General features: G+C 31.9%; 1 long non-coding RNA gene across 1 annotated transcript; it reads right to left on the reverse strand.

Moving 5' to 3' along the window:
- Positions 1-17,798: 17,798 nt before the first annotated feature.
- LOC150035631 (uncharacterized) lies at positions 17,799-19,563 on the reverse strand. Its single transcript, XR_016530077.1, has 4 exons — positions 19,108-19,563; positions 18,927-19,016; positions 18,781-18,845; positions 17,799-18,045 (listed from the first exon to the last, which is right to left on the reverse strand). It is a non-coding gene; the product is annotated as an uncharacterized LOC150035631 (long non-coding RNA).
- Positions 19,564-24,892: the final 5,329 nt, after the last annotated feature.

Consider the following 24,892-nt stretch of genomic DNA (forward strand, 5'->3'; position numbering starts at 1 on the left):
TATATTTGAAATATGTCTCATTAAAACCTTACAAGGAAAAAATCTCATGAGACAAAAAAAATTCCAATGAAAGAAAAAGAGTACATATATATATAATTTATACTTCTAAAAGAATATATTTGCTCTCCCTCATGAAAACATCACTTAAGATCTCTGAGCCACCACATTCCAATGTTGTGTACTAATTTCTCAAAGGAATTTTGTAAGTAAGCCTATCAGGTTATTCTTCGAATAAATTTGTTGTACGGTGATGTCACAATTTTCTTCAAGATCATGAGTGTAGAAAAGCTTTGGTGAAATATGTTTTGTTTTATCTCCTTCAATATATCCTCCTTTGATTTGGGATATGCATGGTGTGTTGTCTTCGTATAATATCGTTGGAATATTTTTACCAGAAGATAAACCATGTGTTCCACGAATGTACTGAGTAATTGATCTTAGCCATACACATTCTTGACTAGCCTGGTGAATTGCACAAATTTCAACATGATTTGAGGAAGTGGTCATTATGGTATGTTTCACCAATCGTCGTGATATAGCAATTTCTCCACATGTGAATAGATAACTTGTAGTTTTGTATGGATCAGATAAATGTCCAGAATCTGTATAAGCAACTAGATCAAAATTTGATTTATTTGAATAAAATAAACCCATGTTGATTGTTCCTTAGAGATAACGGAGTATATGCTTAATTCGTTCCAATGTCTTTTTGTAGGAGAAGAATTATATCTTGCTAATAAATTTACTGAAAATGCAATATCTGGTTTTATATTATCAGCAAGATACATAAGTGCACCAATTGCATTAAGACATGATACTTTAGGACCAAGAAGTTCTTCATTATCATCTCGAAGTCGAAATATATCTTTCTTCACATCTAGTGAATGAACTTCTAATGGAATGTTCAATGGATGTGTTTTGTCCATATAAAACTTTTTCAAACTTTTTCCTGTATAAGTTGACTGATGAACATGTTGGGTTTTATGTCTTAAAACTCACAGTTTATAAAAGATAAATATATTCTATAGTCAATAAACTTATTATTGATTCTATAAATTGCATAAATAAAAGTATAAATCCAATAAACTAATATCCATGGCTATTATATGAATACTTGAACTTTATGTAGAGACATAGAGATGAATCAAGTTCGAGTACATAGCCAAAACAATCTATAGTACATGATTAAGGCTGGGTACCATATTCTGGTAATACTATTGGATGCGGCCTACTCTGTAGCTGTTACAAGTTGTTGTAAAGATACTACAAACGAAGTGATCCAGATTCATTCATGTATTGACATGAGGAGTGAGAGCATTCTATGCAATGAGTTTGAATAAGATCATACCAAGAAATAAGTCACTCTTACTTTATAACGTTGTTTACTGTGTAAGACTGACTATTTCACTTAGATGACCTAAGTAACTCGATCTTAATCCTGAGCTAACTATGAACTCCTGTTTTTTTTTTTTTTTTTTTTATTGTCCTTAGATTTGCATAGGTGAGGGTTGCCTTAAACAGCGCTGGCTCAATAAGCCTCCCATTTCAGGGGTAAGGCCCGGTAGATAGCTGGGGACATAGGATGCAAAACAGAATTCACGCCTACCCGATTTAGGGATATGAGAAAGGTTGTTCTCTTAAGTACTGAATCCAGGTCTTGAATAAGGGGCCTCACCCTTTCGCTGGGCTAAAAGGGATCTGGTTTAATGACTAGATCACAAACCAATTGTTCATTAGAGAATCAGTAGAAACTTAAGGAATAAGACGTAATCTCGGGGGGTAAAACAGACATTTGACCCAGCCATTATTACAAACAATCTGTGGAGGGTCGACTTACTGATTACGGATAAATCATGTGGATATAATATATCTACAGTGAGGGGAGTGCAACTATGGCTTTAGTGGAGTGACCCATCAGTTAATGAATAGGGATTAATTCGGTATAAAGAATTTAACCAATTAATCTCGGATCGTTGGAGCCCATGAACTATAGGTCCGCGAGGTTCCTCTACTAGCTCGTAAATGGATTAGTTTTAGAGTAGCATGATAAGTTATTTTGAAACGTTCAAATTAGAATTAAATGGAATTAGAGAATTACTTAAATATATTTAAATATTAAATTCATGAATAGGGATTCATGAAGGTGGAATTTGTATAAAATTATTTTATATTTAATATTAAATTAATTAGAATTAATTAAATTATTTAATTAATTATTTATTATTAATTAGAAAATTAATTTATGAAATTAATTTTGTAAAATAAATAATAATTCATTTTTGAAATTAAGTTCATTTTGGAAATCAATATTCAAATTAGAAATTTGGAAAAATACAAACTTTGGAAATTTGGATTTCTCCACCATCATCCTAGTAGCTCACTCAAAACCCACATAAGTTTTTTCTTCAATCTTCTAATCATGAGGTGCTTTCCATGCAGTCTTCTTCATTACAGGACAATCATGCAATAAATAGAGAAGATTGAAGGGAAAATCGGGCATACATATTGTTTGAAATTGCTGAAGTTTTGTTGAAAACTTGAAAGGTTGAAGAAGTGTTCTTCAGGCTTCTACAATGAGCTTCTTCTCCAAATTTCCTTCATTTAAACTTATTTTGAGTCTCACAACTCAATCTAAATCTCAAGAGAATAGTAAGGAAGTTAGGAAAGATCTTGAGGTGGTTCACAATAAGAATTGGAGAAGATTTGCAGTTGAATTCATGTTACAAGAAGTTCTACAAAGGTATGACATGAAACCTTCTTATTATTGTATGAGCATGCTTTATTTATAGCCAAAATTAATGAATTAGAATGCTTATTGATCCTCGTTGCTTCCATTACATGCTGATATACTCCCTCAGAACAAATATCCCATCTACTAAACACTCAATTTATAAACCAAGGAAAAATTTTGTTTTTCCGAGATCTTTCATCTCAAATTATTTCTTAAGATATTCTATTACATTTGAAAGCTCTTCAGAAGTTCCAATTATATTTAAGTCGTCAACATTATAGTTATAATTGCAAATCCTGATTGTAATTTCTTTATAAAAACATTGATTTCTTTATGAAAACACACGGACATATTATATTATTTTGATATCTTTCTTTTAATAAGTATCACTTAGGCGATTGTACCACATTCATCTTGATTGTTTCAATCCATATAGCAATCTCTATAACTATATTGAATACAATTTTCGGGAATTTGATTTATATGTTTTAGGTACCTTAAATCATTCTAGGATTCTCATATTAGCAAGAGATCTATATAAATATGTTGTGACTACATTCATAAGATGCATGTTCAGATTTTTATACGCAGTCAAACCAATTAAATATCTTAATGTAATTGCATCCACCACCAGAGAATACATCTTCTTATAATCAATACCGAGTCTTTGTGAAAAATATTGTACAACGACTAGTCTTGCTTTATATCTTGTGACCTCATTATTTTCATTCCTTTTTCTCACAAATGCCCATTTGTATCTCACAGTTTTGACATCTTCTGGTGTTCGAACTATTGGTCCAAAAACCTAACGTTTTGAAAGTGAGTTTAATTCTGCCTCTATTGCTTTTTTCCACTGAAGCTAATCTTTTCTATGTCTACACTCTTCAACAGATTTTGGTTTAGAATCCTTATTTTTAGATATAATATCAAGAGTAACATTATATGCAAAAATATTATCAATAACTACATGGGTTCGGTTCCATCTTTTTCTTGTCATAACATAGTTTATTGAAATCTCATCATTATCTTTAGGTACTTCACCTTCCACACTCGTGATGCCATGAACTTCTTCATGGGTATTTACATCCTCAACCAAGTCTTCTTGACTATTAATTATTTTTTCGAGAATTTTTATCTTTAGAACCCATTGGTCTACCACCTTTTGGCATGTTCCAGACTCATTAATGACAACTTGCCGTGTTGGGTTATCAATTTTCGATGGAACATTTGTAGTTGGTATGTGTCACTTAGTTACTTTCTTTGCATCTATAAATGCATCTGGTAACTAATTTACTATATTTTGTAAATGAATTATCTTCTAAACTTCAAATTCACATTGATCAGTACCAGAATCTAAATGAGACAATAACGATGCATTCCATATAATTTCTTTTTCTAACTTATTAATTCCTCCCCCTACTTTTGAAAAAATTGTCTTATTAAAATGACAATTAACAAATCGTGCAGTAAATACATCCCCATCAATAAAATATTTAATAATTGATGGGGAATCATATCCAACATATATTCATGACCTCCTTTGAGGGCTCATCTTTGTACGTTGTAGTGGAGCAATTGGAACATATACAACATATCTAAAAATTCTCAAATGGGTGATATTTGGCTCATGACCATAAGTTAATTGTAATGATGAATACTTATGACAAGCTACTGGCCTAATGTATACAAGTGACGTTGCATGCAAAATACCATGTCCTCATATAGATGTAGGAAGTTTATCTCTCATAAGCAATGGTCTAGCAATTAACTGCAAACATTTTATGAATGATTCCGCTAAACTATTTTGTGTATGAACATGAGCTATAGGATGTTCAATACTTATCCCAATTAACATACAATAATTATCAAAAGCTTGGGATATAAATTCACCAACATTATTAGGATGAATGGTCTTAATTGTATAATAAAAAAAGTGTGCTTTTAACTTAATTATTTGAGCAAATAATCTTGCAAATACAAAATTTCTATTTGATAATAAGCACACATGTGACCATCTGCTGGATGCGTCTATTAATACCATAAAATATCTAAATGGTCCACTTGTTGGGTTAATAGGTCCAGATAAATCACCATGAATTCATTCTAAAAATGTAGGTGATTCAGTCCCCACTTTAACTGGTGATGATCTAATGATTAATTTGCCTTGAGAGTAAGCATCACATGATAATTATTGAAGAATCTTCTGGCTTTTCAATGGATGTCTATTTGAATTATCAATAATTCTTCTAATCTTTATAGACCCTAGATGACCTAATCTATCATACCAAATTATAAATGTCTTAATTCATGAACTTCAGGTCCATTGTTGCATATGTTTCAGTTACTCGTATACGAGTATAATATATTCCAGAAGATAAAACAGACAATTCTTCCAGTATAATTTTTCATATGAGACGGTAGATTTGATATAAAGATACTCCATATTATTTTTCTTTTAGTCTCAATATGATAACCAGTGCAACGTATATCTTTAAAACTAAGTAGATTTCTTTTTGATTGACTAGAGAACAATGCATTGTCAACTGTAAATTTTGTTCATCTAGGAAAAATAATATTTGTTTTTCCAAAACCTTCAATTAGGTTTGCAGAACTTGATACTATATTGACTTTTTCTTCTAGCATTGTCAGTTTGAAAAAATATTTTCTACTTGTATGTATTATATGTGTTGCATTGTTTGCCAAACACAGATCTTCTTTACTCATTTTTTTAGTCACCCAACATATGAAAGTGATCCAGGTTTCATCATTAAAAGAAAATAATTACAATAAAAAACAACATTTGGAATATACAAAGGTTATCATCTATTAAGAGAAAAAAACACGGAGATGGAAAAAAAAAACATTAAGTTTAGATATTTTCAAAGTCAAAGGAAACACTTGATGTTCCATTCTATCAATTTTCTCTTCAGAAGATTTAAAGAAGTCCACCACATCCAAATTTGTCATATGGGATGGGTCAAATATGTCATTATCCTGGTATGCAAAATTTGCTTCCATATTTTTCTCTTTTACCTTCAGGAATGCTTGATAAAGATCAACTAAGTGCTTTGACGTACGATAGGTACGTGACCAATGTCCAGTCATTCTGCATCAAAAGCATTTATTTTCAACATTTTTTGAACTCTTATATTATGGAGATTTTCCTTTTTTATCATCATTTTGTGTGGTTCCTTTGAAACCTGAATGGCTAGAACGACCACCACAAAAATAATAATTATTTCTTCCTCTACCATGGTCACAATCTCGACCACGACCACGACCTCGACTATGATTATTATTAAAATTTATAACATTCTTTAGGGAATTATGTTGTCCTGGTTGGTCAAGATTCATGATTTTTCATCAATAACTCGTTATTTTGTTCGACCATGAGAAAACATGAAATTAGTTTAGAATATTGTTAAAAACCTTTCTCTCGATATTGCTGTTGCAGGAGCATATTCGAGACATGAAATGAAGAAAATGTCTTCTTTAACATATTATCTTCAGTAATTTTCTCTCCGCATAACAACAATTTCGAACTGATTTTAAATAATGAGGAGTTGTAATCACTTACTAATTTGAAATCTTGTAGCCTCAAGTGCACCCACTTATAACAAGATTTAAGAAGAATAACTATTTTTTTTATGATCATACCTCTCTTTCAAATTTTTCTACAAGATACGAGCATTTTTTATTGTAAGTGAAGGGATCAAATTCCAAGTGGAACTGTGTGATCACCTTGCAATTTTGTTTTCGATTTTACAAAAACAAAATATGGTATAAAAATAATAACATAATGGATAAACAATCAAGATTAGCATGCATTTAAGAGAATAAAAGAGGGAAGAGCTAAGCCTTAATTTTGTAGAATCCCAAATTCTTCATGATTTCCTCAGTGTCTTCTCTGGAACGTCTCTTCAATGATCAAGGGACACCACCATAAGTGAAACATTATTATTCTCTAGGATCCCAAGAATTGGATGTGTGGTCTCCAAGACTTGGAAGAGGAAGAAGAACTAGTAGAGAAAATAAAAGAGATTCTGGGAGAAGTAGTAGGAGACTAGGATTTAGAATTCCTAATTCAACCATGTCACAAACATGGGCCATGAAGACTATGACATCCCAAATTTTTGCGTAATTTAAATTAAGTTATTTTGTAATACTTCGGGATTGTTTTGGATTCTTGGAGGTTAAATTGAATTATTGTAACAGAAAATTCAATTTTAATATTTGACCCGAGAAGAATTTTGGAATTTAAATTTGATTAGGAAAAATTTGGAAAAAAATTGGGATTTATGTCAAATGGTTTCAGTTTTGATTTAATTTGAGAAATTGAATTAAATTGGGAGATTTGGTATTATTTTGAAAAGATATTTGGAATTTATTTTAATCTAAAGAGATTAGGATTTTGAAAAGGAAAAGGAAAGAAAATTATATATATATGTGTGTGTGTATATATATGTATGTATGTATATATATATATGTATGTATGTATGTATATATATATATATATATTTATATGTATGTGTGTCAGAAGGAAAGAAAAAAATATATATAATAAAAAAAATTCTCTCTTCCCTTCTTTCTTTCGCGTATGCTACCCCCTTTCCCTTATGCCTGAAGCCCTAGCCATTTGTGACCCACCCCCGTGGCACCCCTAGCCGTCGACCTAGCCGCCACCTTCGACCAGCCGTGCCTTTGGATCCGGCCCTTGTGCAGTCGCTAGCCGTTGGTCATTCGCCAGTCTTCAGTCGCTTGTCTGCCTAGATCTAGAGCCATCTGCAAAGCCCAGCCGTGCGCTCTAGCCTTTATCGAAGCCTCAACTACCACTCCTTCTTCTAGTGTCATTTGAGCCTAGCCTTCGTCAACTCCTCTACCTAGTTCCACCGCAACTCAGAGTCGCATGCGAGCTATGCTTGATCGTCGTTGCTGATGGTTCAGTGTCGTAGCCGTCGATGTCGATAAGATTTTGTAAATGTGTGTGGTTACTTTTGAATGCCAATCAATCGTTGGTTTCGTTTAATGCTTACCTATTACGTTTGGGTTGTAGGTCTGACTTTTGGAGGAGGTTGAAATTGAAAGTGTGCTACTCACACTTGCAAAAGTTGATTTTTGCAGTTTTGGCATAGTTTCGAGTGAATGGTTGAGTTGGTTTCCTTTTGGGTTAAGGGGGTAATTGTAAAAAATTTAGTTATTAAACTTTGGTTTTTATTTATGTTTAGTTTGGACAAATACATTGAACTTTGGACCTGACTTCGAACCAAGCCACAACTTTGGTAAGTTTATTTGGAGACATTTGGATTAATTTAGTTAATTGGATTTAGACCCTATGGGGTAAGTTTAAAATCTGGATTTATTGTTTTGGGCCAAGGGTCCAAAATGAAAATTTGCAATTTATGTTATAGGGTGGATTCAAGTCTTCCAAAAGTTTTAAGAAGTTAATTTTGTGGACTATTATTCGTGACCAAGTTTGAGTAAGTAATCTTACTACTAGAACTGTCTAAGTGTCAGACGATAAAATTTAAGATTAATTTTTTAGGATTCTTAGATTTGTTAGCACCGAGATGTTTGAGGAAAAATAATTTGTTATTAAATATGTTTTGATACATGATATGTATGCTAGCATGAATTGAATTATTCTTTGATTGTATGATTGGCTAAGATGAACAATGAGTATGGTGATACATATTTGCATGTTTGTGGGACTATGTTATGTTTATGATAGTGATAGTTAACCTTACCCGTAATTAGATACCCACCAGAGGTGGTGATCTTCTTTGGGGTTTCACCAAAGGTTTGTATTTTCTTCAGGATTCATCAGAGGTGGTGATCTCCTTCGGAGTTTTACCAGAGGTTTGTGTTTCCTTCGGGATTCACCAAAGGTGGTGATTTTATTTGGGGCTTCACTAGAAGTTTATGTTTCCTTCGAGATTCACCAGAGGTGTGTGTTTCCTTGGGGGTTCACTAGAGGTGGTGATCTCCTTCGGGGTTTTACTAGAGGTTTGTGATTCCTTCGAGATTCACCAGAGGTTTGTAGGTACACCTAATCCACGGTAGAGTGGGTTCAACTATTCACTAATTAATCATCCCACAGAACTAGAGGGTTATGTACATCCCACTAGAGAGTGGCATCTAGAGGACATGAATGCCTAGCATGACCTCGGTAGCGGGGTTACTTACTAAGTATTTTATACTAATTCTTTCTCATGTTTTATTTTTCAGGTAAGGGTAAGAGCACGCCGGCGAATGACATGTGGAATCCATGATCGAGCCACTGGGACTAACCATATGCTTCCGCTCATTTTTTTCTTCAGGATTTTATGTTTTGAAATTTCTAGTCTTGATGTTTGAACTTGAAATTCTGGTATTTGTGCTTTTGAACATTTCATGAGAATTTTCTAGTTTTATTTCATGGTTATTTTTTTTAAGGGTACCCTATTAAATAAATTTTAGTTATTTACTTTAAATTAAGTTATTTATTTCATAGTATTTAATTGGCTTTTACCAAATCATGAAAATGTGTCGATTTGAAATATATGCATACATGTGGTAACGACCTAGTATAAGTCCTAAGAGTTGGGTCGTTATAAAGACTTATTTATAGAGAGGAGGGGTGACTACCTTCTCCTAGTCTTTCTTATGGTGACTCCCTTCTCCTAGTCTTTCTTATTCCTACTCTAGTTCTAATTTAATTAAATAAATTTTATTTAATTAATAAGTTCAATAATTAAATAACCATATATATTAAGTCCAGTTTAATATATATAATTAATTAATAAATAAATAAAAATCACATGTTATTTATCTCTACTTCTCAAAAATTAATTAATTAATCATTAATTAATCAACTAAACGATTATATTATATCATATTTAATATAGAATCAATCAACATATAATTATCACATAATTATATGTATACATCTCTTTAATATTTGAATCTTATTCAAATATTTTTCTCTCTTAATTATAGATCACATCTATAATTAACCATATTATATTAAGCTCATTAATATGCAATTAATTTGAACAATTCAAACAATTCCTCTTATATATTCTTTAGTGAGCTAATAAGGGGATCTTATGGACCTACAGATTAGATGCTCTAATGATATAAGATTAATTAATTAAACTCTTTAATGAAATTAATCAGTGTACATTAACTACCGATCACTCCACTAGAGACCGATAGCTGCATTTTTTGCACTATAGATTTATTTCTGTGTTCATAGATGTAACCAATTAGCAGTGAATCAACTCTTCACAAATTGCTCATAACTATAGATTGGTTAAAATACCGTTTTATCCCTATAGTTACATATAACTCCTTAAATACCACTGATTTCTCTAATGAATAAACCGTTTATAGTCCAACTATAAACTAACACCTCTCATGAGGTCTCAATGTTCAAGTCTTGGAATCAACTATTAAAGAAGTAATTTATCTATTTTCTCTAAGGTCGGAAAAAGAGTGAATTTCATCTTGTGTAGCTGTGTTTCTACCTCCTTACTCGGATAAATCCCCACATGGTAGGATTGTTGAGTTGGCTAATAAGGCCATTCTCACTCATACAAATCAAAGGATTGTCCTCATAAACGGAGTTCACAACTCACTCAGGATTAAGGTCAAGTCACCTATGGTCATCTTAGTGATAAGTCTCTTCTAGCAATGGTGTTATATAGAAAGACTATTATTCGTGGTCCCGTCTTATACAAACTCTTTATATAGAATATCCCCATTCGCATGTCTCCACATGAACGATCAGGATTATATCATTTGTAGCACTTTACAACAGTTGTAACATCTACAAAGCAAGTCGTATTCATAGTGTCACCAGCATAAGGTACCCAACCTTATCCATCTACTACAAACCGTTTAGGTTATCACTTAAACGTGATCTACATGTATGTCTCCACATACATGTTTAAGTTTCATAAAATAACCTTTAAGATACTCCATTTTCAATCCCTTGTGGAGATGATGACGAGGAAAATCATAACTTTTGCTTCATTCTGACTGGATGTCATATTTCCTTTTTTAATAGTCTCTCCAAGATTCATAGCATCTAGGTGGATTTCAACATCAAGCACCCATGACAAATAATATTGCCGTTATTATCAAAGACGACAAATTCTAATTTTGTGAGATTTTTCATGGCAACACTATGATAAAATATTGTATTTATATTAAAATTTTAATAGATATTAAATATGCAAAATAAAATAAAATTTATTAATTATAACGAACAAGGAAAAACAGACATACCTTTAAGACCTACCTTTAATAGGAAAATCAATAGGAGCTCGTGTTGACAATGTGTTGTAAACTTGAGGAGCACACTGAGAACATAGATTCCAATAAAATATAATATTAAAATAAATATAATATAATATATAAACATATGAAATAAATAAATAAATAATAAAATAAAATAAAAATGATGGATTTTTCCACTTTCTCTAATCTTTTTTACTTTATCCAATGTGTGTGCGTTTTTCAGACCCACCAAATGCCACTATTTATATACAATTTGCCAAGTAGGAGGTGGATTACGTAGACACTAATAATGTGTAATTTTGGGACACGGACAATAGTTGGGGTAATAGGGGATATGAAACATGGTCAATGGACACTCAGCATGAGCATCTAATGACCATCTATTATTATAATATTTATAATAAATACTATTTAATATTTAAAATAATAATAATAATAATTTTTGTATAACATAATACTATTTTCTTTAGACTTTATAGAAATAATCAATCCATCAATTGTTTCTCTCTCTCTCTTTCTTTGCAGTTTGTTGCATTTCCTTTTATGGGGTCCGTTTTGTTTGACTTGTGTCATTGTGTTTGTTACATTGGTTACTATATAAATAAAGTAGTTATTTATAAATTACAAATGCATATAAATATCTATAAAATACATGTGAGTAGAGGTATAATGTACACTAAGTTTGTATAAGAAATCGACATTTAATTGTTCTTTGTATAATTGTAGAAGAAAATATTAGCATTGCCATAAGACATCATATTTTGAGTTTTTTTTAAAAAAAAAAAAAAAACGAACGTAACTCAACCATCATGGTGCTTTATCAACCTAGATAACAAAATTGTTCGGTTTTAGAAATATATTTAGTGTCTTTTCTAGCATTAAAAACTATTATTATCATTATTATTTGAAAGTACGAGAATTAAATTTAAGATCTATTGAAATCATATTAACTAAATTTGAAAATTTAAAAATTCAAAAGTTAAAATAAGTTGGAACTTGTAGTAATTTAAAGATGACAATGGGACAAGGTTGAATTGGGGATGCACTCTCCATCTCCGTCCGTTTGGAAGTTTTCCATCCTTATTTCTACCATATTCTCCGTTTTGAAAAATTAGGGTCGAGGTTGAGGATTTTCCCCCACTAGGAGATTGAGTCCCATCCCTGTTTTACCATTTTTTTTATGGGAGACAACTCTTTGTGTATATGTGTTTATTGAGTCCAAAAAGTGTAGTTAATGTCAACAATATGTGATTGTTGAATCTAATATAATGTAGTTAATGTCAACGGGGTGTGATTGTTCGGATGAAGGTGATTAATACATCTAATTGATATTTCTTTTCTTGTATAGGCCAGATGATAATCGATGTATATTAAATAACAAAAACCATGATTTCATGTAACCATAGTTTAGAGAAAGAACAAAGATGATAGATGGACAAAACTTTGATAGTGAAATAAATTTAGAAATGAGACAAAAATGGAGACAAATTTACATATAAAAAACAGCTTCTCAAATTCCTTCATGAAATTGTAAGTAATGTTTTAAAATAAAGTTTGGAAAAATGTTGACCAAAAAAAAAAAAATTATCGAAGAAAAATAGAGTATTTCAAAGAGAAAAAATATATTAATTTTTTTTTAGGGTGAGGGCCAGTAGTGAACATTTTAGAGGGTGAACAAAGTTAAAACCTTTAATAAAATATACGTATATTCATATTAAGTCTAGTACTAATTCTTTTCCTTCACTATTTGACACATCATTAAATGATTTATTAATTTATGGAGGTAGCCATATGTAGATTCTATTAGCAGAAAATTTTCATACTACCAGTGTAACGACCCGACTCCCTAGGACTTAAGTTAGGCTGTTATTAAAATACATGCATGTATGGAACTTAAAACAACACTCCTTTAGGATGAAATAAATGCTAAATAGATAAGGGGAGTTCAAAAGTCCTTTATTAAATGCAAATGATAAAAACAATCATAGGGTACCCATAAATCATAAAGGTTAATAAATACATATGAAAAAAAATTCTTAATAATAAGTTTCAAACATCAAAACTAAACATTAAGAGAAACATGAAAAGAATCTAAATCTCATGATGCAGAAGCGTAAAAACTAGTCCCAGTGGCTCGATCACGAATTTCGCTTGTCCATTGCCGGTGCATCTCTACCATTACCTGAAATAACAACATGAGAAAGAATGAGTATAAAATACTCAGTAAGTAACCCCATTACTGGGGTCAGCTGGGCATCTATGTCCTCTAGATACCCACCTCTGGTGAAACATATAAACTGCTCTAGTCCTCATGGGATACATATGCACATGAAACAAGAAAAAGACTGAGTCATATCCTACTGTAGTTAAGCATGCCCACTACCTCTGGTGAATCTCGAAGGAGACACAAACTGGTGAATCTCGAAGGAGACACAAACTGGTGAATCCCGAAGGAAACACAAAATCTAATGGGCATTTAACTAATCAGTAAGGACATTTGCACAATCTCAACATCATAATCATCACTGTACGAATCTATGACATACATATAAACCTCAACATCATGGCTCTACAATATACACATATACCTCAATATCATAGTTCTACAACATACATGTATACCTTAACATCATCAGATCAAATACAACCATGGAAGCACATACCATCCCATACTAGCATTCAAGTGTCTATGTGCATAAATAATAATTCAGATCTTGTAACAGAACATACATTAATCATGTTATACTATCAATCTTTCATGTTGTCATTCTGCCATAACATTCATTTATCATGCTAGCATACATCCAATGCCTGGCCCGTGGGCAGTTCCAGTAGTAAGATTACTTACCTTAATAAAAAATCCACAGATAAAACCAGACAACCAAATGATGACAGCGGTTTGAAGTAACGGCCCTAACATATGAATACAACCATTAAATTTCAGTCCAACAATAATTGCGAAACCTCAAATTCAAATTCAAACTACCCAAAACTTACCCCAAGTACTTGATCAACACCACTCCCAAAATCTCGACTCCAAAATCTCCTCCTAACAAATTCTAATTCCAACGAGCGATGACTTAAAACCTTCAAAATATGAATTAAATGATTATTTAATCCAATAATCAATGGGTGTCAAAAATCCTTCAAGAAATCCATCTCATAACATTGACCTTACCTAAATATAAGATCTGTTCAAAACAAAGAGTTGGCAGCGGAAACTGGAGTTGAATGACGGCCCCGTGACAGAAACTCGAGCAGCCCGTTGGACAGATCTATGGCGGCGAACCAGCGGCGCGGGGGTTTGTAGGGCTGGACAGAGGAATGGCTCGCGGCTGCGAACAATGGCTCCTCCGATTCGGGCTCAAAGTAGGCGGCGGCGACTTAGACGGATGGCTCCTCCGACTAGGCGAGATCAGTGTTACATTCTTCCCTCCTCAAAGAACTTTTGTCCTCGAAAGTTCATTCTTGAAAAAGCTCTGGGTGCTGGGCCTTCATCTTACCCTCTCGCTCCCAGGTAGCCTCCTTGACAGGTGATTCTGCCACAGGACTTTCACAAAAGCAATTTCCCGGCGGCGTAATTTTTTTTTTAACCTCTCTGGCGAGGATCTCTATAGGCTTCTCCTCGTAGCTCAAGTTGTTATTCAACTATAAGGGCTCAAAGTCAACTACATGGGACGGATCTATCACATACCTTCCTCAAAATAGAAATGTGGAAGACATTATGAATTGAAGACAGTGCTGGAGGTAATGCCAATCAGTAAGCTACGGAGCCAATTCGTTCTAAGATCTCAAAAGGCCCAATGAACCTCGAACTCAACTTCCCTTTCCTGCCAAACCTCATAATACCTTTTATATATGCCACTCTTAAGAACACTTTATCACCAATCTCAAATTCTAGGTCCTTACGTCTCACATCGGTATAGCTTTTCTGTCTACTATGAGTGTTTGCATACGATCTCTGATCTTCTATATTGCCTCATTCGTGGTCTACACTAGCTCAGGACCTAGCAACTTCCTCTCACCAACCTCACCCCGGCATACTGGAGACTTGAAACTCTTTCCATATAGGGCCTTAAATGGCAATGTGCCAGTGGCAGTCTGATAGCTATTATTATATGCGAATTCCATTAAATGCAGGCGAGAGTCTCAATTCCCTGAAAACTTTAGTGCACAAGCGTACAACATATTCTCCAATGTCTGGTTCAAACGTTCTTTCTGACCATCATTTTGTGGGTGAAAAGTTGTATTAAAATCCAATCGAGTACCCAATGCTAACTGAAGACTCTTCCAAAAACTAGATGTAAAACGAGAATCACTGTTTGACATAGTTGAAACTAGTATTAAAAAAAGGTGTGACAACCCCTTCCATATATAACTATGAAACTTAAGATGCTGAAAACCAACAATACTTTAACATGCTCAAGCTGAGAACTATGAAACCTGTCGTGAGCTTAAGAAAGACTTATCCACTAAAAAACATATATCTGAACTTACCATTCTGTCACAGGGAAAACTTCATATGTGTAGTAGAGAGACTAGTCATGCTATATAATGCGTCATCTAAAGATTCGTACCAGAACAAATTTGCTCAACTGAATACTGCTTCTGCTCTAGAAACGCGACTGTGATGTCTCTGTTAGGGTCTACATGTCTGAGAATAACTCTGTCTAATTAGATCTCACATTCATGAGAAACTCATCATGAGGCTCTATACTATCATGGGCTATAAAACTTGCTTGAGCCAATCCTCATATTATCCTTTAGCCTTAAAACAATAACATATCATTACTTAGACCCTACTACGGATGAGTCTAAAATTTCCTTTGAAAATGAGGTTTTGAAGTCCCTAGATGCTAAAGCATCAGTCAATTGATAACACATTTCCATAACCTCGTAATAACTGTAATTGATCCCTGTAGTTATTTTTTACGATAAAATCTTCTTGACTCATAAGTCATAGCTTGAATTACTCGTACTTCCTAGAGCTAGTTAATTCATTGCCCATGCAAGGGAAAACATACTATCCTGTACTGCTCCAAACTCACCTATAGCAACTTCTTGTTATCAACTCAACTTTATTACCAGTCTATCCCTTATGCTAGTGGTGATATTGGAAGATCCAACTTACTTACTTTTATGCATATACCACTTTTGTCTACCTCAAGTTGGATTAATTTCCTTTTTCAATCAAATTGATGGTCTTGTCAGTTCATGTTTCGAACTTGCATACTACGTTAAAATCCCTTAAATCTTACTAATGCCTTCAATGGTTTACCTCTTAACTAATGAAGCATCAACATACCATGTCAATAGTTCTTGATCATCTACTGTTACTAGTAACTCCATTTTAGCTTATCCATTCTCAACCTTTTATTTTGGTAACAGATTCTTGTGTTAAAAAAAAGTTCCTTATCGATCACCTATGTAAGCTATCTTTCCATCCAATTCATATTCTCCTAAAATTCCACATGATAATGAGATATTTTTCTTTTCCACCAAAACCAATTCCTTGTGACCCCTCATATCATACCTCCAAACCATACTTAACTGGGAGTTATGAACACATTAAATTCCTTTCTATTTCCAAAAGAGTAAACTTTCTTGGATACTTTTTTTTTTTTTTTTTTTTTTTTTTTTCCATTTTTCAAGTGGAACATAATCTCTTTACTAAAGTATATTTTACTTAACTCGTCCTTAAGTCTTATCTCTCCCACTAAGAATTTTCATCTTGTAGAATTCTCCTTTGCCATTTTTCTTGCTTTTAAACTCCAAAATACTTTCGTTTGTTCGTATTTGTCCAACTTGGATCTCCTCATCACAATAAGGCTATGGATTTAATTAATCTAGGCACTCTAAAATAATCCTTCAACCCAAAAAAATAATACTTTGCTTTATCCCCTTTAAGTCTAACCTCATGTCCAACTATTTTGGCTTCCTTTAATGACATCAACATAGTTGATATTCCAAAAGAATCCTTCATATCACTACACATACTTTACCTAGTCCATCAAGTCGTAGTATTACCAAAGTGATTATGACTTATTAATCATTTCCAAAATTCCTCTCAAAATATTTGGTTTTATTATCTCAGAACCTTTAATAAATTCATAGTCTCTTCTTTTTCTCCTTCTTATCCATAAAACAACTTTGAACCTTATAATTGAGTATGTGGCCTATGAAGAAATTTATTTATACCGCCTCCAATTGCACCCTAAAACATAACACTAGTCCTTAATGAATTATCGTCAAGACAATTTCATTCCTGGGCTTAAACATATGCATACCTTTATTTCTAAACTGTCATAACTCTACATCGTTTCATCAACCTTTAAGATCTCCGAATCGAGGTATATGTATTTTTTTCGTTCTAACATAATTTCCATGAGATAAACTAGTGCCAAGTGACCTCATAATTTATTTTATTTTATTTTTCTCCTTTTGTAGTGTCGTACCTGATAGTCCTCTTATAATAACTTCTAATGAGTCACTGACCTAGCATTAGAACATAACTGGTGCATTTAAGCTAAACAAATATTTTAATGCACAACTATCATAAAACTTGTAATTGATAAGACGTACCTGGCGATGACGAGGAATCTGTTCATGGGCCACAGGGACAATCTAGACTTACATAATAAGTCAGTCTACAGAACCCAAAATATGAGCTCTGATACCAACTGTAACAACCAAACTCCCTAGGATTTAAGTTAGGCCATTACTAAAATACATGCATGCATGGAACTTAAAATGACACTCCTTTAGGATGAAATAAATGCTAAATAGATAAGGGGAGTTCAGAAGTCCTTTATTAAATACAAATGTTAAAAACAATCATAGGGTACCCGTAATAATAAAGCTTAATAAATACATATGAAAAACAATTCTTAGTAATAAGTTTCAAACATCAAAACTAAACATTAAGAAAAACATGAAAAGAACTCTAAATCTCATGATGCAGAAGCGTAAAAACTAATCCCAGTGGCTCGATCACGAATTCCGCTTGTCCATCGCTGGTGCATCTCTACCCTTACCTGAAACAATATGAGAAAGAATGAGTATAAAATACTCAGTAAGTAACCCCACTACTGAGGTCAGGCTGGGCATCTATGACTAGATACCCACCTCTGGTGAAACATATAAACTGCTCTAGTCCTCATGGGACACATATGCACATGAAACAAGAAGGAGACTGAGTCTTATCCTACTGTAGTTAAGCATGCCCACTACCTCTGGTGAATCCTGAAAGAGACACAGGAAGGAGACTGAGTCCTATCCTACTATAGTTAAGGATGCCCACTACCTCTGGTGAATCCCGAAGGAGATACAAACTGGTAAATCCCGAAGGAGACACAAACTGGTGAATCCCGAAGGAAACACAAACTCTAATGGGTATCTAACTAATCAGTAAGGACATTTGCTCAGTCTCAACATCATAACCATCATTGTACGAATCTATGACATACATATAAACCTCAACATCATGGCTCTACAACATATACATATACCTCAACATCATGGTTCTACAACATACATGTATGCCTCAACATCATCAGATCAAATACAACCATAGAAGCACATACCATCTCATACTAGCATTCAAGTGTCTAGGTGCATAAATAAATAATTCGGATCTCGTAACAGAACGTACTTTAATCATGTTATACTATCAATCTTTCATGTTGTCATTCTGCCATAACCTTCATTTATCATGCTAGCATGCATCTAATGCCTAGCCCGTAGGCAGTTCCAGTAGTAAGATTACTTACCTTAATCGAAAATCCATAGATAAAATCAGACAACCAAACGATGACAGCGGTTTGAAGTAACGACCCTAACATACGAATACAACCATTAAATTTCAGTCCAACAATAATTGCGAAACCTCAGATTCAAATTCAACCTAAAAGCTTACCCCAAGAACTTGATCAACAACCACTCCCAAATCTCGACTCCAAAATCTCCTCCTAACAGATTCTAATTCCAACGAGCGATGACTTAGAACCTTCAAAACATGAATTAAATGATTATTTAATCCAATAATCAATGGGTGTCAAAAATCCTTCAAGAAATCCATCTTATAACATTGACCTTACCTAAATCCAAGATCTGTTCAAAACCAAGAGTTGGCAGCGGAAACTGGAGTTGAATGATGGCCCCGTGATAGAAACTCGAGCAGCCCGTTGGATAGATCTATAGTGGTGGACCAGCGGTGCGGGGGTTTGTAGGGCTGAACGGAGGAGTGGCGCGCGGCTGCGAACGACGGCTCCTCCGGTTCAAGCTCGAAGCAGGCGGCGGCAACTAAGATGAACGACTCCTCCGACTGGGTGAGATCGGTACGACTCCGACGGACGACTCTCTAGCTGGGCGAGATTGGTGCGGCTCAGACGGACGGACAGAGAAGGGTATGGGGGAGTCACACTGCGTGGTCTGTTGTGGCCGAAGGGAGAATCGGTAGTAAAACGGATGATTGGAGTTTGGGCAGTGAGGGAGGCCTCGGCGGAAGAGATAACAACGAGGGTGGGGGTTTCCTTTTTGTGAGAGGAAGAAAGAGATGTTTGGTTTTTTAAAAAAGAGAATAATAATAATAATAATAATAATTATTATTATTATAATAACTAAAAAGGAGATAGTATAATTATATTTAATTCATTTCCTTATTCCACTTTATACTATTAAATTCCGTTCCTTTTCAAAAGAAAATTAATTCCTGTTATTAATTTTCAAATTGAATTTCAAAATTGAATAATTTTCACGTCAATACTTAAATTCTCACACTTATACTTGAAGTCCAAAATTCCAAAAATGCCCTCCAACTAATAACAATTACTGAATTTCTAAATAATAAAGTTATTGAAATTACATTATTACTAAAAAAATGTGTGGGGTGTTACAACAGTAGTAGAGAAAATTTCTAATACTACGATAGCATGAAAATTTTTCAATACTACCTAATTTCATTGTTTACCATATAAATAACGTTTAAGAATTATGTGGGATCAACGAAATAAGTAATTAATAAATTAATAAATCATTTAATGGCGTATCAAAGAAGTAGTATTAGACTTTTCTCCTATAAATTTTCTTGTAGTGAAAGATTCAACCGAACTACATACATGGTAAATTATCAACCCCAGTTGAAATTTTGGTTTCAACACGTATATTTTAGAAGAAACAAAATACATTATTATGTTCATTAATCATTTCGTGTCAAGAAAAAATTGACGGTCTGAAATAATTTGGATGATTTTATTATTATTATTATTTTTGTAGTACGTTTGGTTTATCATCGATTGGTACTGCTTTTCACTTTGTTTTCTTTCAAAAAGAATATCAAGATTTCTGGTTGATTCAATGCATTTCATGTTGTTTCTCACACATTTACAGTTAATTTTAGTAAATTAAACTCGTTTTTCTTTTATTATGTTTATAAGTTTGGTTGTTCCAACTTCTATCCTCATATTTATTTGATCTCTAAAATTTGAAAGGTGGTAGATGTCTTCGAGTATTTGTTAAGTCTTTGTTTAAATTTTAAAAATTGTTTGATAGGTTATTAAATTTTCGTTGTGTTCGGTAAGTTTCTAAGACCGTTTGGTAATTATTTCGATCCAATTCGGTAACTATTTCATTTTTGGTTTTTTATTTTTGAAAATTAAGTATTTTCTTTCAATTTCTTATAATGATTTGTATATTTTTTAAGTTAAGAGTTGAAATTTTAGCCCAATTCTAAAAATAAAACTAATATTTTCAAAACTACTTTTTCTTTTAAGTTCAGATTTTAGCTTGGCTTTGAAAAATTGATAAAAAAAAAATAGATAGCAACAAATCAAGAACTTAGAGGTGAAAGAAGGGTCTATAAACTTACTTTTCAATCATTTATTTATTTTTTGTTTATATTTCCTTGGTAATTCATGATTTCTATTTTTTTTTTTTAAGTACAAGGGTTGTATTCTTAGTCAAAAATTAAAAACCAAAAAATAAGATTTTTAAAACTATTTTTTTAGTTTTCAAAATTTTACTTGGTTTTTGAAAACATTGGTAAAACAAGAAATTTATAGGTGAAGGGAGTGTTTTAGACTTAATTTTCAAAAACCAAAAATAAAAAATCAAATGGTTATCAAACGAAATTTGTGTTTGGTTTTCTATTTTCTAAAATTTATGTTTGTTTCTTCTCAAATTTTCAATTATGATTTTTGCATTTTTTTAAAAACACTTGAACTCCTAGTTAGATGATGAAAATGACTTTTACGCTTAGGCTCATAACAAAAATTAAAAGAAGGTGGGAGAATATTGTCCCACATTGGAGAAATAAACAATGTCTAAAAGGTATAAATACCAAAGCATGCTAGAAATGATTCTATAGTGTGGTACTGGTGGAAGTATAACTCTTTCACCACATGCATTTGTTGTTGCCATCGTTTGCTCATACAAGATTAGGTAACCACTTTTGTGCAAAAAAGAAATAATTTTTTTTATTACTTATCATTTAATATTTTTAAAACCGATTTTATTAAAAATTGATTGTTTTCTTCCCATTCATCCCTAGTCATTTTCGTATTTTTCTTCTTCTTAACAGCGGTTATAATTGAAAGAAATGATGAATGTTGTATTGGTAAGTTCTAGTTTATCTGATAGAAACTTTTGATTGTATGTTCATTGGTTATGCACAAAATAGTCCTACATATAGGTTTATGTTCTTGAATGATAGATCCATATGTGAATATAGAGATCTTGAATTTTGTTGGGCATATATTTCCAATGATAAAGACAAAAAGTGAATGAGTTAGAACATCTAATTAAGAGAATGGATTTGTTTCTATCCCTTCTTTGATTAATAGTATGCATGAAACTGAAAATACTAAAACTTCTCATAGTATGCATGAAATTGAAAATAATAAAGTTTTTAGTAGTATGCTTGAAACTGAAGATATTAGAACTTACAACAAAATGTAGAAGAAGAAAAATTTTGGTCCTGATTTCTTGACTACCTTTTTAATTGAAAAGACAAATGACATTGACTGTTAGTTTGCATGTATGTATCTAATAAATGAAGATCCTAAAACTTACCGATTGGCCTTAAGTTTTATAGACTCTCTAGCTTTTGGAAGGAAACCATTAAGAGTGAACATGATTCTCTAACCATGAACTAAACTTGGGACTTGGTAGATCTCCCAAAAGGAAGCATTAAGTGCAAATGGATTTTCAAGAAGAAAACAAGACTTGATGGTTCAATTGAAAGATATAAGGATAGATGAGTATTAATAGGGTATAAAACAAGATATTGACTACTTTGACACGTATTCCTCTATAACTAAAATAGCTACAAGTAGAGACTTGATTGCACTAGTTGCCATCCATTGACTTCTAATTCATCAAATGAAGGTGAAAACAACATTCTTAATGGTGATCAAGAAGAATAAATTTATATGATATAACCGGAAGATTTTATAGCTGTTGGTTAGAAAAGTAAAGTATATAAAATTAAAATATCTTTTTATGGTCCTAAACTGGTATGAAAAATTCAATAATACTTTAACAAACAAAGGGTCAAGGTGAATTCCTCTAATATGTGTATTTATTCAAAATTGTTTGAAGCCGAGTGTGTGATTATATGCTTGTATGTTGATAATATGCTCATATCTGGAACAAACATAGAAGGTACCAATAATACTAAGTTGTCATTATCGTCGCATTTTGAAATGAAAGATTTAGGGGAAGCTGACCTAATACTTGGTGTTAAAATAAGAAAAACTGAAAATAGATTTTCTTTGTGTCAGTCATACTACATTGAAAAACCGTTAAATAGATTTGACTGTTTTGATGATCCTCATGTAAGAACACCTTACAATGCTAGTATAAGTCATAAGAAAAATAAAGGAGATAATGTGTCTCAATCTGAATATGCAAAGATCATAGGTAGTATTATGTTCTTAATGAACTATACTAGACCAGATATTGCATACACTATAAGTAGATTGAGTAGATATACACATAATCCTGATAAAGATTATTGGGGTGTTATTTGTCGTCTATGGAGATTCTACAACGTTTTTGGAAACTATTTATTTGTAGTTTTCAAAGCATAGCTTGATATTTTAAATTGTAATAGAAAAATGGATAAACAAAACATAGAAATTTATGAGTAGAACAAGTAAGTATGAACTTAATTTTAAAAAAAATGTCAAATTGAGTACAACTCAATTGGCATCCGAGTGTGTTGGTAACCACAAGGTTTTGGGTTCACATCCTTTACCCAAGTTGTACTAAAAAAAACTTAATTTTCAAAAATAAAAAAGAAAAAGATTGTTTACCCATCATTAAAATATATATTTTTTTGTTGTTAAGTAAGTTTTAAAAGATTGTTTTTATTTTTAAAATTTGACTAAGAATTCAAATATTCATCTTTGAAAAAATAAAAATGATTATAAATAAATTATGATTCACATTTAATCTTAAAAACCAAAAATAAAAGACTCAATAGTTACGACAAAGAATCTAAAATTTCAATTTTACGTTTAATCCAACATCGATCTAATCAACTATTTGGAGATCATGAAGTTAATTATTAGGCACATATTATACTTTATTCATATATTTATTGTGCGGACTCGTGATCCAAAATACACTATCTATTGATTAATTAATTAATTTTCAACAATCTTCATAAAAGAATGAGTGGTCTAAATTTTTTTGAATCATCATCCAATTATATATTATATTTTTCTCTTACATTGGTTTGTTTTTCCCTAGATATGATATTGTTAGTGGTTTTCTTTTTTCCTTTTTTTGGAAAGAAATAGAGTGACGGTCACATTTAACATTTAAGCATAGGTGACAACTAAAGCTATAATTCACCTAAATATAGATGGAATCAAATTGTAGTAGTTTATTTTATTTATTTATTTATTTTCTAAGAGAATTTATAGTAGTTGCTAGTCCATTTTCACTTTTTCTTTGTCTTTTTCTTTTTTTTTTGGGTAAATTTGTATTTTTTTTTTTTAAAAATGTAAGAAATAAGAGTACTTTGCCATTTAAAAAAAATTACCTTTAAATTCTTTAACCATTAGAAAGTTTGGAAATCATATTTTTAAGGTTAAAATATCATTTTTTATTCCATATTTCATTTTTTTTAAACTTAGTTTATGTATTTCTAGTTGTTCAATTTTAGTATCTAAATTTTCAATAAATCTTAAGTTTAGTCACTCAAAACTAAAATTAGTTAAATAATAATAATAATTTTCATGCAATGAAATACAATATATAAATATGCTTTGAAAATTCATAATAAAAATGCTAATAGATAATATATATATATATATATATATATATATAATATATATATATATATATATATATATATATATATGTATATGTATGTATGTATGTATATTAAAAAATAACAATAAACTTGTAGTAGATATAACTAAATCTAAGACTAATTAAAAATATAGACTAAAATTAGACAATTGAAAGAATAAAACTTGTAAATTATTGTTTTTAGTTTCTCTCTTTATCAATAACTAAAGTAAATTGGGTTGGTGATCGAAAAATGGAAATTTGATTTTTCTATGGTTGGTTTCAAAAAATAAAAAATACGATTAACCATAGTTCAATTTAAACAAATATCTACGGTGTTAAAAGAGGCTAAAAGAGGAGAATTTTTCACTTCCCTCTTTGTCCCTACTTTTTTTATTAATGTCTATTTTATCCTCATATACACCTACACCTCATGGCAAAAATCCTAACCATATAATGAGATATCTTTCTTTCTTTAATTTTAAATTTCTGAAACCTTATATATCTTCATATTGTAACCTTTGGCGAAAAAACTACCTTCTTATAAAAAGTTCAATCACGAATCAAATCATTTTCAACAAAACA

Source organism: Benincasa hispida, chromosome 6, assembly GCF_027475165.1.
Source record: "Benincasa hispida cultivar pf3 chromosome 6, pf3_genome.v1.1, whole genome shotgun sequence".
Classification (NCBI taxonomy): Eukaryota; Viridiplantae; Streptophyta; class Magnoliopsida; order Cucurbitales; family Cucurbitaceae; genus Benincasa; species Benincasa hispida.